Genomic DNA, 16,605 nt, shown 5'->3' on the forward strand with positions numbered 1-16,605 from the left:
TGTAAAACATCTGCTAGTAATTCTGTGTGTGTGTGTGTGTGTGTATAATCTCTAACAAGTTTGTATTTTTGTTAGTATTACATTATGAAAATTTTCATTTTCAAAAATTTTTGAAATTTTCATCCAAAAAATATTTAAATTCATGCTTTGAAATTACTATGGTGACTGCAGCCATGAAATTAAAAGATGCTTACTCCTTGGAAAGAAAGTTTTGATCAACCTAGATAGCATATTCAAAAACAGAGACATTACTTTGCCAACAAAAGTCCGTCTAGTCAATGCTATGGTTTTTCCAGTGGTCATGTAGGGATGTGAGTGTTGGATTGTGAAGAAAGCTGAGCACTGAAGAATTGATGCTTTTGAACTGTGGTTTTGGAGAAGACTCTTGAGAGTCCCTCGGACTGCAAGGAGATCCAACCAGTCCATTCTAAAGGAGATCAGCCCTGGGATTTCTTTGGAAGGAATGATGCTAAAGCTGAAACTCCAGTACTTTGACCACCTCAAGGGAAGAGTTGAGTCATTGGAAAAGACTCTGATGCTGGGAGGGATTGGGGGCAGGAGAAAGGGACGACAGAGGATGAGATGGCTGGATGGCATCACTGACTCAATGGACGAGAATTTGAGCGAACTCTAGGAGTTAGTGATGGACAGGGAGGCCTGATGTGCTTTGATTCATGGGGTCACAAAGAGTCAGACACAACTGAGTGACTGAACTGAACTGAACTAGTATATTTATATGATTAATCAATTAATTGGATATTTTAAGAATCAAGAATTTGTACTCTTTATTATAATTTTTCAGTGATTAAGTTCTCTTTTATTCCTAATCTATCTTCCACTAGGGTATATAAACTTCATGTAGTCAAAGATACTTTGCTATTTTGATCACTATTAGAATCTCTTTCTTAGGGTCATCCCTAGAACACAGTAGATGTTCATTTAATTTTTGAATGGATAAATAAACATACTTAAGTCCCTATGGATGAAGAGATCTGGATTAATTGACTTCTACTCTCAAGAAGAAAAGGAAAAACAATTAGTCCATACTTATATGTGTTAATACCAAAACAAGGAGAGAATCCATGGTAAAAAAAAATTAATCTTTAATTAATCCTATCTATCTCAGAGCATATTCATCCATATCAGAGCAAAATAACAAAGAGTTTCTAATTGTAGATATTTGAAAGGGGATTAAATTCTGTTTATATTTTTTCAGAAAGAATTGAAAATAATACCTACCACTGCTATAGTTATGTATAATTTAATGTCAATATGGCAAAATAATCTATTTATATATCTTAGTAAAAACCGTTTGAGAAAGCCATCTGTATAGAAGGAATCTATAATGTGAATATTCTATGTATTCTGCTATAGAAATACTGCATAATCTAGTGCCGAACATAGTAATGATAAATGTAATTAGTTAAACTTTAGATAAAATTAAAGGCTCTGATCAACTGAAACAGAAAGAATCAGTAAATGCCTTTTTTGAGCAAAATGAATGTCGCTTATGATCAACCCAGATTAAATTCAACAGCCTATTAGCAAGGGAAGTTCTCACATGGATAGAATCTGCTTTTTCATTTCCTCTCAAAGGATTAGTTACATAAATGTCAATTTCATCAAAAACTAGGTCAGTATGGTTAAAAAAATATTTGAGTGAAACAGAAAAGTGCAGTGGTACCTATTGATTAAGTGGATAGTTTTTGTTTTGCTTTGGTGATGGAAAGTGAAGTCGCTCAGTCATGTCTGACTCTTTGTGACCCCATGGACTGTAGCCTACCAGGCTCCTCCGTCCATGGGATTTTCCAGGCAAGAGTACTGGAGTGGGTTGTCATTTCCTTCTCCAGGGGATCTTCCCAACTCCGGGCTCGAACCCTGGTCTCCTGCGTTGCAGGCAGATACTTTAACCTCTGAGCTACCAGGGAAGCCCTGGTTTTGCTTTGGGGGAAATACAAATTAGGAATGCTTCTTCAACAACTTGCTGAGTTCCAGCTGACATAACTCAACCTCTAGAAACATAATTAATAGCATTATTTATTAGGATTTATTATGTGCAATTCCATGGACTATTGTCTGCCAGGCTCCTTTGTCCATGGCATTCTCCAAGCAAGAATACTGAAGCAGGTAGCAATTCCCTTCTCCAGGGGATCTTCCTAATCCAGGGATTGAATCTTGGCCTCCTCCATTTCAGGCACATTCTTTATCATCTGAGACACCAGGGAAGCCCAGTTATTAGGATTGATAGTCTACTTTTAGCTAACCATAATTTAATTTGCAATTTAGATAAATATTTTGAGACTTTTTCTTCATCTTCCATACAGATGCCTATAAGAAATATTGTTTAGACTTTCAGCTGGATTTTCTGATAAAAATAGAAAATATGTTTAAAAAATTATACTTATGGCTTTCTACTAGATTTAGCACAAGGATATGTTTAGTGACCTTGACACAAAATATTTTCCATGAATAAAACTATGTTAAAAATATGCTTATGGCTTTCTACTAGATTTAGCACAAGAATATGTTTAGTGACTTGACAGAAAATATTTTCCATGAATTGGTTGGTAGGCACGGACTGGAATGAAACATGAATAAGTGAAAAAACAAATATAACTTGTGAAAAAATTTTCAGTAAGCTTATTAATAAAAATGACAGAGAAAAAGAACTAATGTTGGAAAGGTGTTGCTGCTTTTAAAATTTAAATTTAGCTTTGGGGATAATAAAGAATGCCTATGTGCTTAGGTGGATGACCTATGAAAGAAAGAGAAAATATGAATCTGAGCATTCATTTAAACCAAATATATAAGAAAGGCATCACTGTTAATTCTACTTCATTTAAATAATGTAATAAAATGCTATGAGGATTACTGATTTCAGATGATAGTATGTGAAAGAGATAACCAAAGAAAAGGAATATAAATAAATTTTTGTTGAAGAAATATTACCATATGCTACATAAGTAATAAATTAAGTAAAGGAATATATGTAAGTAATCTTTATGTAAGTAGTTAATATTATATTTTTATATTTTCCAAAATAAAATAATAAATAATTCTGAAATGTTGAATTATTTTATTTAATAAGCAATTACTGTTATTAAATAAATGTGATAAATCATCTGTATATTAATTTGTTATGTTTTATTTATCCTTTATTCCTCTAGATAAAATGTAGAGAATTCTCATTTTTAGATAAAGGACTCTAACACTATACTGTTGAAACTTGAATAGGGTGAAAATTCAGATGAAAAACGGGACCCTAGGTAGATTATTGTAAACACAGACTATAGAGAGCTATTAAAATGTAAGCACAGAGGCAGAAATATCTTCTGTGAGAATAAATCTAATAAGCTAAACTATTATGTCACTTTTAATAGCAACATTAGCATGGGTGATGAGTGTTGTATGCATCAACAAAAAAGGGCTTCCTGTAAAGAAGGCTGGTCTTAAAGAGTGGTGATTTAGGAAGTTTTAACGAAAATGATTAAATTAAGACAGTTCCATTTTAGATTTGGCTTAGAGGTCTTCTGGGAAAAAGATTATCCATGAATATTTTCACATTTCTGCATATAACCTAGACTTTATGAGCTAAGGGCAAATGTTAAAAGATGACAATACAGTGAATTCCTCTGGAGAGAATCAAAGACTTTTCCCTCCCAGAGACATTTTCTTGAAATCCAGGGTCTTGAATTTAGAGCTCTTTCTCCCTCTCTCTCCCTCCCTTCATCTCCCCTCATACCTCAAACAGAAGGGGGAGTTGTACCACCCAACCCGATACCATCTCAGAATCTCGTAATTTCAGCATTACTCTCCGTTTTGCACCTGCATTGCACAGGTATGGCAACATGAGGATCTCATATCCATGAAGACTCTGGGAACTTGTACTAGGATGCTCTCTGAGTAATAAGCTATCTGTTCTCTGATCCAGAGACCCGATGTTTTCTGTTAGAATATGAATTACAAGGAACAATTAGCTGTTTGTTGGTAAAGGACATAGCAGAGAAAGGCTCAAAGTCATGACCCTCAATTTTCGCCCAATTAAGATCTTGCTTTTGAATCAAAACACTGTATGTAAAGATTCAAGCCAACATCTTGACAGTTTTTGCCTGAGATTTCTCATTTCTTGTAAATTAAATTCAAGATACATCTACTCTGGGGCTGCCTCAACCCCACCCACTTAATTCTCATCTGGTTGAAGTGCTATCTATATACCCTGAAGCTGTGGTACATATACACAATGGAGTATTACTCAGCCGTTAAAAAGAATTCATTTGAATCAGTTCTGATGAGATGGATGAAACTGGAGCCGATTATACAGAGTGAAGTAAGCCAGAAAGAAAAACATCAATACAGTATACTAACACATATATATGGAATTTAGAAAGATGGCAATGACGACCCTGTATGCAAGACAGCAAAAAAGACACAGATGTGTATAATGGACTTTTGGACTCAGAGGGAGAGGGAGAGGGTGGGATGATTTGGGAGAATGACATTCTAACATGTATACTATCATGTAAGAATTGAATCGCCAGTCTATGTCTGACGCAGGATACAGCATGCTTGGGGCTGGTGCATGGGGATAACCCAGAGAGATGTTATGGGGAGGGAGGTGGGAGGAGGGTTCATGTTTGGGAACGCATGTAAGAATTAAAGATTTTAAAATTTAAAAAATAAAAAACTAAAAAAAAAGACATATCTAGTGTTGGAAACTATGTGAATATATGCATCTTGTAATATTTGGGACTGAAATTAACAAAAAAAAATTGTGTTTTATTCACTATTTAGAGGATTCTGTCTCTAAATGTTTCTTTTTACCTCTGTTTTTCTAGAGATGGAAACACTAATTCCTATATCATTTTTATATTTACCTCTTGCTAAGCTAATTTATTCCTAATATCCCCAACCCCATCACATTCTTAACAGCATTTAACAAAGCTTTCTTTAAAATAGTTTTAAACTATCAGATGGAATGAGTATTTTGGGTATTGAACAGCAAGAAAAAAATATATATGGTACAAAATGTATTATAATTTATGATGTTTAAAAATAATATTAGGTTCACATCAAATTAGCAATAACATATTTTCATAAATTGACAATGAAATTGAAATATTTTAATCATTTCAAATAGGTAAAATTATTTTTATAGATTTAGTCTCCAATTTAAATCATTTAATTTATAAATACAATTACCATTTAGTTTTTCATTTGATAAAATAGATTGCAATAGTAAGAACTTATTAGAATAGACCTCATAAATCATAGCTTTTCTTAAATATTGGTGACGTGAATAAAATTGACAGATACCCTTCTTACTATTCATAAATGCTATTGTTATCTTTGTCAGCAAAGCTGTTTAGCAAACCTAATGGGGCCTAATCGTTTCTGGGTGTAACATTTGTCTTAATAGTACTAGAGTATTTTCATGAGTTGTATTACAAATCTCTGCCCCAAATGAATAGACTTTTTTTTTTAATTGTGCTATTTGAATTTGGCCTGATCATCTTGCATTCTTCATACACACTCACACTTGGGACCTGAAATTTTATTCTGAGTATAAATGGTCACTTGGACAGTCTAACCTCTGGACCCAACACTATACATATAATAGAAATAAATTATTTAATCTTATTTATGAGCACAGAGCGCAGGCAATAAAGAAAAACAAAAGTAAGATTGATATTAGAGTGTAACCATGGAGGAGCATGTTCTAGAACTTGGGTTCCCATGGTTTTAAGCATCCATCCCACCTGTGGAGAAGATAATTTCTTTATCCCAGAATATCATACCTTACTGGACTTTGTAATCCATATACCATAATACCCATGTGTGTGTGCATATTCAGTCATGTCTGACTCTTTTGAGACCCCATGGACTCTAGCCCATCAGGCTTATCTGTCCATGGAATTTTCCAGGCAAGAATACTGGAGTAGTTGCAATTTCCCACTCCAGGGGATCCTGGACCTGGGGATTGAACCTGTGTCTCTTACTTGGCAGGCTTTTTCTTTACCGATGTGCCACCTGAGAAGCCATAATATCCATGGCATTACATTTAACAGGAAAAGGGAAGTAAGTTAGAATAACAGCAACTCCATCATTGAGTCTGAGAAGCAACTGCCTACTTTGTTCTATTTTTGAGGCCCAGGCTCTGATTATTCTAATATAAGTACTACTAGTCATGGCAATGGCAATGCACTCCAGTACTCTTGCCTGGAAAATCCCATGGATGGAGGAGCCTGGTGGGCTGCAGTCCATGGGGTCACTAAGAGTAGGGCACGCCTGAGCAACTTCACTTTCACTTTTCACTTTCATGCATTGGAGAAGGAAATGGCAACCCACTCCAGTGTTCTTGCCTGGAGAATCCCAGGGACAGAGGAGCCTAGTGGGCTGCCCTCTATGGGGTGGCACAGAGTCGGACACGACTGAAGCGACAGCAGCAGCAGCAGCAGCAGCAGCAGCAGCAGCAGTCATGAGTTCTCCTGTTTAGTGGGAAAAACAAAAAGAATGATTATAATACAAACATCTTTCAAAACTTTCACTACTAAAGTAAAAAAACTGTATTTGCCACTTAAAAAGTACTATTTTAAGAATGTTTACACATACTAATTAATTTTATCCCTTTATTTTTTCCTTCAAGTTTATTAGGCAGATTCTTGTATTATATGAGTGACAGTAAATGAGAATATTGCAAGTCATTAATAACAGGGCTGGAGGCATCACTATGTCTGATCTAGTGGCCTTTCAATTACTCATGCAGGGTGAGCACTTAGACACAGAGTCTGTGAACACTCTGATATTTGAGTATGGCTTCCAGTACCACAATCTAGCTAGGGCTATTGCCATGACATTTCAACCCAAAATGCAAGCAATGATGGTCTCAAGGCAATGAGAAGTAAAAGCAAATGTCACTTTAAAAGGGGGTTGTTCCAGTTCATCTAGCTCTTCCTTTCAGGATTTCAAGGCAGCCTTCAATCAGTTTAGGGTTTTCCGTTGTTTGTAACTTCATCAGAAGGCTAGAAGTGATTCTAAGGGCAGTACCTTAAACCTTTGACATCTCCCCTGCGTATATGATTTCTTCAAAGACTTGCCCCAAGCCATGCCAATGGGGAGAGATTTGTGATAGTTTCAGAACCTAAAATCAATTGAATTTTCCCAGGAAAAAATCTTTATAACTAAAAATTTCTCACAGAATTCCAAAATTGTAAACCTTTTGAAAAGTAACCAACGATGTGGTGCCTTAGAGCTTCCATTTCATAATGAGAAAACTAAGAGTTTAGAAAGGTCACAAAAGTGATTTCTTAGAAATAGAACTATGACTTAGCTCCTGACTCCTGGTCAAGTATTATTTTCCCTCAACTCTGCTCTAAAACTTAATTTCCTCCTGAAATACACTCTGTGACAGATATTTCTGAAGTGAAAGAGTATTTATGACAAAAAAGTTCTTATATGAGGGACATAATCATTTTTTCCTCTCTTCTCAAAGAGGACAGTAAAATCTCATGCTTTCATAAAAACATGGTATAGTATGAAGGTATAAATAGATATGCAAGGGCTAATATAAAATAATCTAATGTCAACTGTCAATAAGGGGATGCTTTATAGGAAAAAAGTACCTATTCAATTTTTAATGTTGGCATGATTTTCCTTCTTCATTCTGTCAAAAGTACTTGTCATTACAAGGAAAGACAGATAATCAGATGCATTTTTAAGGTTGCAATCTGAGTTCAAACTTGATACCCAATACTCTTTGCAGGGAGCAAAAATCCTCAAAGAGGGCTTTTTTTTTTTTTTTTTTTTTTTTTTTTTAGTATAATGAATGTAAGAAAGGAACTATTTTTAATGGTGAGGTCAAGGTTAAAGGAACTAAAGTAAAGATGATGAAGCATCCCGGTCCAGCAAGAGTAGAAAGTCATTACCTCTCCCTTGCCTGACATGACAAAAGGCGGGAGATGATGTCAGAACTTGACAAGAAGCAAGAGCTGGGATCAGCAGAAAGGTCACTCACCAGGATATGAGGTTACAGGCAGAAGGAGAGAGCCACTGCCAAGGCCAGGCAGAAAGTAAAAGGAGAATATGCACTCCAACTGCTCCCTCTCCTTTCAAATATTAATTTCCTGACAGTACCTCCACTTGGCTGAACTCAAGCAGAATCTAGAGGGGAAAGGAGGTATAATGAAGCAGTCTGCACAAACCATGTTTCCTGGACAATAGCAGAGGGGAAATGTGTAGAGAAAAGGTCTAGATGAGCACACAAAATAATTGAGTCACTATTGTCAATGCTGTGCTTTCAATCAGTGAATACAGGTCTAACTACTATCTCCTAATTAAAACAGTGAGATGAACACCATTCAAAAAGTATGATCAAATTACTCAGAAGGCAAAGGAAGTAGTATTAAGGCTGCCAGTTTGAGCTGGAGAATGTTTTACGTGGTATAAAAACTGGATGCTGAAGAAAAAGAACTTAAGCAGAGAGACAACCAGAGCATTGTTAATATATTAATATAATGTTATTAATATAATAAGGAAAAGCTTAGTTTACTTTAAACATATAGTTAGTGGAGTAAATGAGTATTTAGGAAATGGGGAAGTTGCAGGCTATGTGGCCCAAAAGGGCATGTTGAGATTACATTTCTAAGAGTCTGAGATTAATTCTGTTAATAATGAGGAGAATACATAAGAGGATAGAGAGATCATACATTAAAAGATATTGTTATAATCTGATGTGTAGTGAGCATGACCTCCTGCATGTCTTGAAGAAATATTATTATCTAGAATTAAATACATTTTACTTTTTGTTGAATTTGTGCAGATGTAGTACAGTCTCTGTCGAATGGTAGGTACTTAATAAATTCTAATTGTAACAGGGAAAATTTCAGATTTTGTGGGGCATGTATATAATTTGGGAAACTGTTTAGAAGAAGAATAAAAATTAAGGAAAAAAATTAGATACATGATTTTAGACGAGATCATGTAATTAAGTGGCCCTACAGCTTAAGCCTCATTAACTTCATAGTAAATCTTTTTTTTTTGCTCTGGAATGGATAAACAGATGCTGTCATAAATATGGAGCTTCCTAGGTGGTACAGTGGTAAAGAATCCGCCTGACAATGCAGGAAGCACAAGAGACACAGATTCAATCCCTGGGTTGGTCCCCTGGAAGAGGAAATAGCAATCCACTGCAATATTCTTGCCTGAAAAATTCGAAGGATAGAGGAGCTCAGCAGGCTACAGTTCATGGAGTCGAGAAGCATCAGAGACATCTGAGCACACATTACCATATATTTGCATGATTACAAAAAGGTAAATTTTATAATAGAGAATAGTACTAAGTAAGCAAAAGAAGCCATGGATACTTTTTCTCATTGTTAGAATAAATGGTGGAAAGGGAAACAGTTGGTGAAAAATTTAAACCAATAAACTGTTCAGTAGTTAACTGATTCCAAAAATATTTATGAGTGTGTAAAATACTCCAGGAATTAGGCTAGAAAATATAGATGGGAAAAATGCACTCGATACCTTCTAGACAGCACATTAAAATGGGAGAAACACGATATTCTAAGTTACAAGTTCTGGCCAATACATGAAAATGGTACTGGGAGAATACAGAACAGAATTATCTTCATCAGTCTCAGTTCTCTATAGTTAGAAATAGGGTGCAAAGTCAAATGGGAGATGTAAGCTAGATCTCTGTTGATGACATTTTTATTTTGGAAAAGCCTTTGTTTAGCTGCACAATGAAGGATGGATTGATGATATTATTGCATAATATAATCAGTTCAGTCAGTTCAGTCGCTCAGTCGTGTCCGACTCTTTGCAACCCCATGAATCGCAGCACGCCAGGCCTCCCTGTCCATCACCAACTCCAGGAGTTCACTCTGACCCACGTCCATCGAGTCCATGATGCCATCCAGCCATCACATCCTGGGTTGTCCCCTTCTCCTCCTGCCCTCAATCCCTCCCAGCATCAGAGTCTTTCCAATGAGTCAACTCTTCGCATGAGGTAGTTTAAATTATCTATATATGTATGGGGTTTCCCTGGTGGTTCAGAGGTTAAAGAATCTGCCTGCAATGCAGGAGACTTGAGTTCTATCCCTGGGTTGGTATATATGCTATACATAGTATAGCATGTAGATAAACAGGGAAGCTACTGCATATATTAATAAGGAAATAATTATAGAATTATGACATTCCAGTAGTCATGTATGGATGTGGGAGTTGGTCCATAAAGAAAGCTGAGTGCTGAAACATTGATGCTTTTGAACTGTGCGGTGTTGGAGAAGACTCTTGAGAGTCCCTTGGACTACAAAGAAAACAAATCAATCAATCCTAAAGGAAATCAGTCCTGAATATTCATTGGAAAGACTGATTCTGAAGCTAAAACTCCAATACTTTGGCCACCTGATGTGAAGAACTGACTCCTTGGAACAGACCCTGATACTGGGAAAGATTGAAGGCGGGAGGAGAAGGGGATGAAAGAGGATGAGATGGTTGAATGGCATCACTGACAAAATGGACATGAGTTTGAGCAAGCTCCCAGAGTTAGTGATAGACAGGGAAGCCTGACATGCTGCAGTTCATGGCGTCACAAAGAGCTGGACATGATTGAGTGACTGAAACGAAATGTGTACTGAAGAAGGGAAAATCCTAGTAAGCAGAATCAGTGGAGCTTGGTTTTGAAGTTGGTCAATTATATGAATGGAAGAGAGGAAAGGAGGAACACCCAGGTTTTAATTGACTGAGTGTTTGATGATGTCTTTAACCAAAGTATAGAATATGAAAAGTAGATTAGATTGTGGAGAAATATAAAAGAGTTTGAGTTGAGTTACATATGCTGCATATGATCTTCCTATAAGCAGTTGATTGCACAAATCTGGAGCTCATGGCCATATCTGCATTCAAGATAGAGATATTGGTAATGGACATGGACATGGCATGAAGGAAGAGCACAAGCAAAGGTTGGGTTACTTTCAACTCTAAGTAGTCAAAATAACAAACCCTGTTGAGCTGTTTCAAAATCCTGAAAGATAATGCTGTGAAAGTGCTGCACTTAATACGCCAGCAAGTTTGGAAAACTCAGTAGTGGCCACAGGACTGGAAAAGGTCAGTTTTCATTCCAATCCCAAAGAAAGGCAATGCCAAAGAATGCTCAGACTACCACACAATTGCACTCATCTCGCATGCTAGAAAAGTAATGCTCAAAATTCTCCAAGCCAGGCTTCAGCAATACGTGAAGTGTGAACTCCCAGATGTGCAAGCTGGTTTTAGAAAAGGCAGAGGGACCAGAGATCAAATTGCCAACATCCGCTGGATTATCAAAAAAGCAAGAGAGTTCCAGAAAAACATCTATTTCTGCTTTATTGACTATGCCAAAGCCTTTGACTGTGTGGATCACAATAAACTGTGGAAAATTCTGAAAGAGATGGGAATACCAGACCACCTACCCTGCCTCTTGAGAAATCTGTATGCAGGTCAGGAAGCAACAGTTAGAACTGGACATGGAATAACAGACTGGTTCCAAATAGGAAAAAGGGTACATCAAGGCTGCATATTGTCATCCTGCTTATTTAACTTCTATGCAGAGTACATCATGAGAAATGCTGGACTGGAAGAAACACAAGCTGAAATCAAGATTGCTGGGAGAAATATCAATAACCATGGTATCCGGTCCCATCACTTCATGGGAAATAGATGGGGAAAGAGTGGAAACAGTGTCAGACTTTATTTTTTGGGCTCCAAAATCACTGCAGATGGTGACTGCAGCCATGAAATTAAGAGATGCTTACTCCTTGGAAGAAAAGTTATGACCAACCTAGATAGTATACTCAAAAGCGGAGACATTACTTTGCCGACTAAAGTCCGACTAGTCAAGGCTATGGTTTTTACTGTGGTCATGTATGGATGTGAGAGTTGGACTGTGAAGAAGGCTGAGCACTGAAGAATTGATGCTTTTGAACTGTGGTGTTGGAGAAAATGCTTGAGAGTCCCTTGGACTGCAAGGAGATCCAACCAGTCCATTCTGAAGGAGATCAGCCCTGGGATTTCTTTGGAAGGAATGATGCTAAAGCTGAAACTCCAGTACTTTGGCCACCTCATGGGAAGACTTGAGTCACTGGAAAAGACCCTGATGCTGGAAGGGATTGGGGGCAGGAGGAGAAGAGGACGACAGAGGATGTGATGGCTTGATGAAATCCCAGACTCGATGGACGTGAATCTGAGTGAACTCCGGGAGTTGGTGGTGGACAGGGCAGCCTGGCATGCTGTGATTCATGGGGTCGCAAAGAGTCGGACACGACTGAGTGACTGAACTGAACTGAATGACAGCTTAAAATTTATTCCAGGTTTTATAATGGCAGTTCAATTCAGTTCAGTTCAATTCAGTTGCTCAATCATGTCCGACTGTTTGCCACCCCATGAATCCCAGCATGCCAGGCCTCCCTGTCCACCACCAACACCTGGAGTTCACACAGACTCACGTCCATCGAGTCCGTGATGCCATCCAGCTGTCTCATCCTCTGTCATCCCCTTCTCCTCCTGCCCCCAATCCCTCCCAGCATCAGGGTATTTTCCAGTGAGTCAACTCTTCACATGAGGTGGCCAAAGTACTGGAGTTTCAGCCTTAGCATCATTCCTTCCAAAGAAATCCCAGGGCTGATCTCCTTCAGAATGGACTGGTTGGATCTCCTTGCAGTCCAAGGGACTCTCAAGAGTCTTCTCCAACACCACAGTTCAAATGCAGCAGTTCTTTGGCGCTCAGCTTTCTTCACAGTCCAACTCTCACATCCATACATGACCACTGGAAAAACCATAACCTTGACTAGACGGACCTTAGCCAGCAAAGTAATGTCTCTGCTTTTGAATATGCTATCTAGGTTGGTCATAATTTTTCTTCCAAGGAGTAAGCGTCTTTTAATTTCATGGCTGCAGTCACCATCTGAAGTGATTTTGGAGCCCAAAAAATAAAGTCTGCCACTGTTTCCACTGTTTCCCCATCAATTTCCCATAAAGTGATGGGACCGGATGCCATGATCTTCGTTTTCTGAATGTTGAGCTTTAAGCCAACTTTTTCACTCTCCACTTTCACTTTCATCAAGAGGCTTTTTAGCTCCTCTTCACTTTCTACCATAAGGATGGTGTCGTCTGCAAATCTGAGCTTATTGATATTTCTCCTGGCAATCTTGATTTCAGCTTGTGTTTCTTCCAGTCCAGCGTTTCTCATGATGCATTCTGCATAGAAGGTAAATGTGCAGGGTGCCGGTATACAGCCTTGACGCACTCCTTTTCCTATTTGGAACCAGTCTGTTGTTCCATGTCCAGTTCTAACTGTTGCTTCCTGACCTGCAATCAGATTTCTCAAGAGGCAGGGTAGGTTGTCTGGTATTCCCATCTCTCTCAGAATTTTCCACAGTTTATTGTGATCCACACAGTCAAAGGCTTTGGCATAGTCAATAAAGCAGAAATAGATGTTTTTCTGGAACTCTCTTGCTTTTTCAATGATCCAGGATATGTTGGCAATTTGATCTCTGGTTCCTCTGCCTTTTCTAAAACCAGTTTGAACATCAGGAGTTCACGGTTCACATATTGTTGAAGCCTGGCTTGGAGAATTTTCCCAAGTAATTCGTTATTTCATTTTATCTGACTCTGTAGCAAAATTGCCCCCAAATGCAGTGATGTAAAACAAACATCTGGCTCTGTCTGTGTGTGTGAGGAATTAGAATGGGTCATAGTCAGGACTGTTTGCTCTGGTGTTGAGCATCAGCCAGAAGATTCAAATACTGGGGCCTGGATTTATATGAAACCGTGTTTAGCATAAATCTCATGGTTGTGTCTCTCTCATGCTGTCTTTTCACATATGCTTCTTCACAGCATGGGGCTGAGTCCTAAGAATAAGTGAGGATGAGCCCAGGTGACGCCAAATCTCCTTTTGTGATCTAGTCTTGCAGTGTCACTTTTACCACGTTCTCTCCCTGCAGTTCATCACAGTCTTGACCAGTTTCCAATGGAAAGGAAACCACTCTTCTTCATTATAGGTGGTGGCAACAGCAACAAGCAACAGGTTCTGGAACTCTATTTGAGATGTAAAGTATTACTTAGCTCATTTTTGGAAAAACAATCTATTAATACTACAGCTGGGATTCTTCCAGTGTATTCATTTCCCACCTCTATAATGGGACCCTTATTCTCCTGGTGCAATGTTTCTTCTCTAATAGAGTTTTCTGAATACAGGAAAAGTATGTCCAGAGCTCTCCTAAGGAAATTACTAAAACTTACACAGAAAATATCCATTTATGTCTCATTGACTAGAAGGTAGTCACATCTTTACATCTAGCAGTAAGAAAAATTCAGAAATGTCTTATTTTGGGTGGTCATTTTTCCAAGCTAAGAATTAATACATAGGGAAAAAATCAACAAGAAATCTCTATTATGAGAGAGAAAAATTAGTAATTACTAATACACGAAACACGCTTTTTGTTCCATGTACATTTTCCAACAAGGTTGCCACATTTCCATAGATATTTACTTTGGGGAAAAAAAGTTCTAGCTGCAATTTTGGTAAGAAATCATTCCTTACAGACATATAGCTTCTATGTAATGTGTAGACTCGTGAAAATTATGATAGTCATCATTTTAAAACAAATTATTCTTCAAGAGTGTCAATTTTACTGTCTGCTAATTTTCTTTCCCCTGCTTCAGATGGCTGATTATTTGGCTTATTTGAAATTGAGTCAAATCTGTATTAAAGTGAGGATTGTTGACAGCTGCATGGGTCAATTTTGAAAGATCAATTTTAAATGAATGGGTTGAAGGAAGAAGTTTACTTCAAATATCTTTTGCTGAGGCTTAGCAATGCCATCATTGATTCTGATTAGGGCTAAAAGCACTATGCTCTTTTCCCAAATAAAACATTTAAAGTACAGCTTTCTGAACATTGGAAAAAGGTGTAATAATGGAATAATAAAGCAGACTCCCATTACCACCGTCCTGACAATTACAGACAAAATAATAGTGAGAGATATTTTTGGCTCTGTTTTTACCTATACACCATCATTTAGCAGTATTCCTCAGAACCCTCTTTCCTTAACCCTTTAGTATGCAGTGCTAAAAAATGGTGAAATAAACTTAGACATTTTTAATACTGCATGATATATCAGAATCTTTAATATTCCAAAGAATATAGTAAATCTCCAAGAAGAGAGGCATTCTGCTATATTTTCTAAACCTATTTGTTCACAGATTTTCCTTCTCACAAACCATCTTAAAAGAAGTAAAGTTCTTTTACTTTACTTGAGAGAGTGTTCCCTCTGCCTTGAGAGAAAAATCATTTTCCTTATCCTTGTCTCTTCCTGTTTTGGTTATAAATATAATTTGAGTCACATATAGTTGTACTCATATTCATACCTGAATCACTCAAACATGTATGAATGTATTAGATAGCAGGTGCAGCTAGGTATGGGGAATACACACATTTAACTGATAAGGATATTTTTAACCTATGTCAAGGAACTCAAGAAGTAGTCATTTCTTTACCCAACTCCACTATCCTGTTTTGGGCAAGGTGTCATTCTTCTGTGACTTCACAGGTCCCTGAAATATCCTCTGTTATAATATTTTCTTCATTATATACAATTCTCTGTGCCCATGTGTCTCCCCTACCACTTCTTGAGTAGGCTGCCTGGAGGAGATTATGCTTCATTTGAGTTGTAGAAAACTGACAGGAACTTAGTGATTGAGGGAGGAGGGGAGCTGAAAATTTTAGATAGAATCAGGAGCAAGAATCTCAAGTTTGTAAAACTTAACAAGGAGCACAAGATGAGAGAGAATAGAAACCAAGATGGAAGTGGGGTTACAGAGAAGCCTGCATATAATCTAAAGCAAGGACTTTATCTTGTTGTATATCACTGAAGGAACTCACCAGTGATGAGGCTTGGCAGTAGAATTCAATTTTCACTTTTAAAGATCATCTAGTCATAATGTAGAATGTAAAATAATTCTGTATATTTATGGCTAGTTGGGCTTCAATGCAGCAGACTTGGTTTCCATTCCTGGGTCGGGAAGATCCCCTGGAGAAGGGAATGGCAATCCACTCCACTCTTCTTGCCCGGAGAATCTCATGGACAGAGGAAACTGGAGGGCTACAGTCCATGGGGATGCAAAGAGTCAGACACAACTGAGCGACTAACACTAACTACAGTTAGTTAACCAGCAAAAGATTTGCTAAAGGATATTAGCTCACAGAATCATTGAGATGTCTAGAGAAACAGGTTTGAGATTAAATTTACTGGGGAAATATTCAGAACTTCACTACACATTAAGTTAATGAAGGAGCCTTCCCCTGGTGACAGTAATCAACCCAGACTCTGCGAAAGAACAGTCTGATATTGAAACCCGTGCCACCACAGCTGCCACCAGCTCTAACAGCATAACAGCCACCTCACCGCTCACTACAGAACTAGAATTGCATCCCTATGTGTCTAAGTGATGCAGTCCACATCACAAATCTACAGACTAAGTGCACGGGAGACTAAGAAATAGTGGCTCTGAAATTCTATCATTTGAAGGAGGAACTTACAGGGTAAGATCCTGTCAAAATGTAGAAGTCAA

The sequence above is a fragment of the Capra hircus genome, chromosome 1 (genome assembly GCF_001704415.2).
Source record: "Capra hircus breed San Clemente chromosome 1, ASM170441v1, whole genome shotgun sequence".
Lineage (NCBI taxonomy): Eukaryota > Metazoa > Chordata > Mammalia > Artiodactyla > Bovidae > Capra > Capra hircus.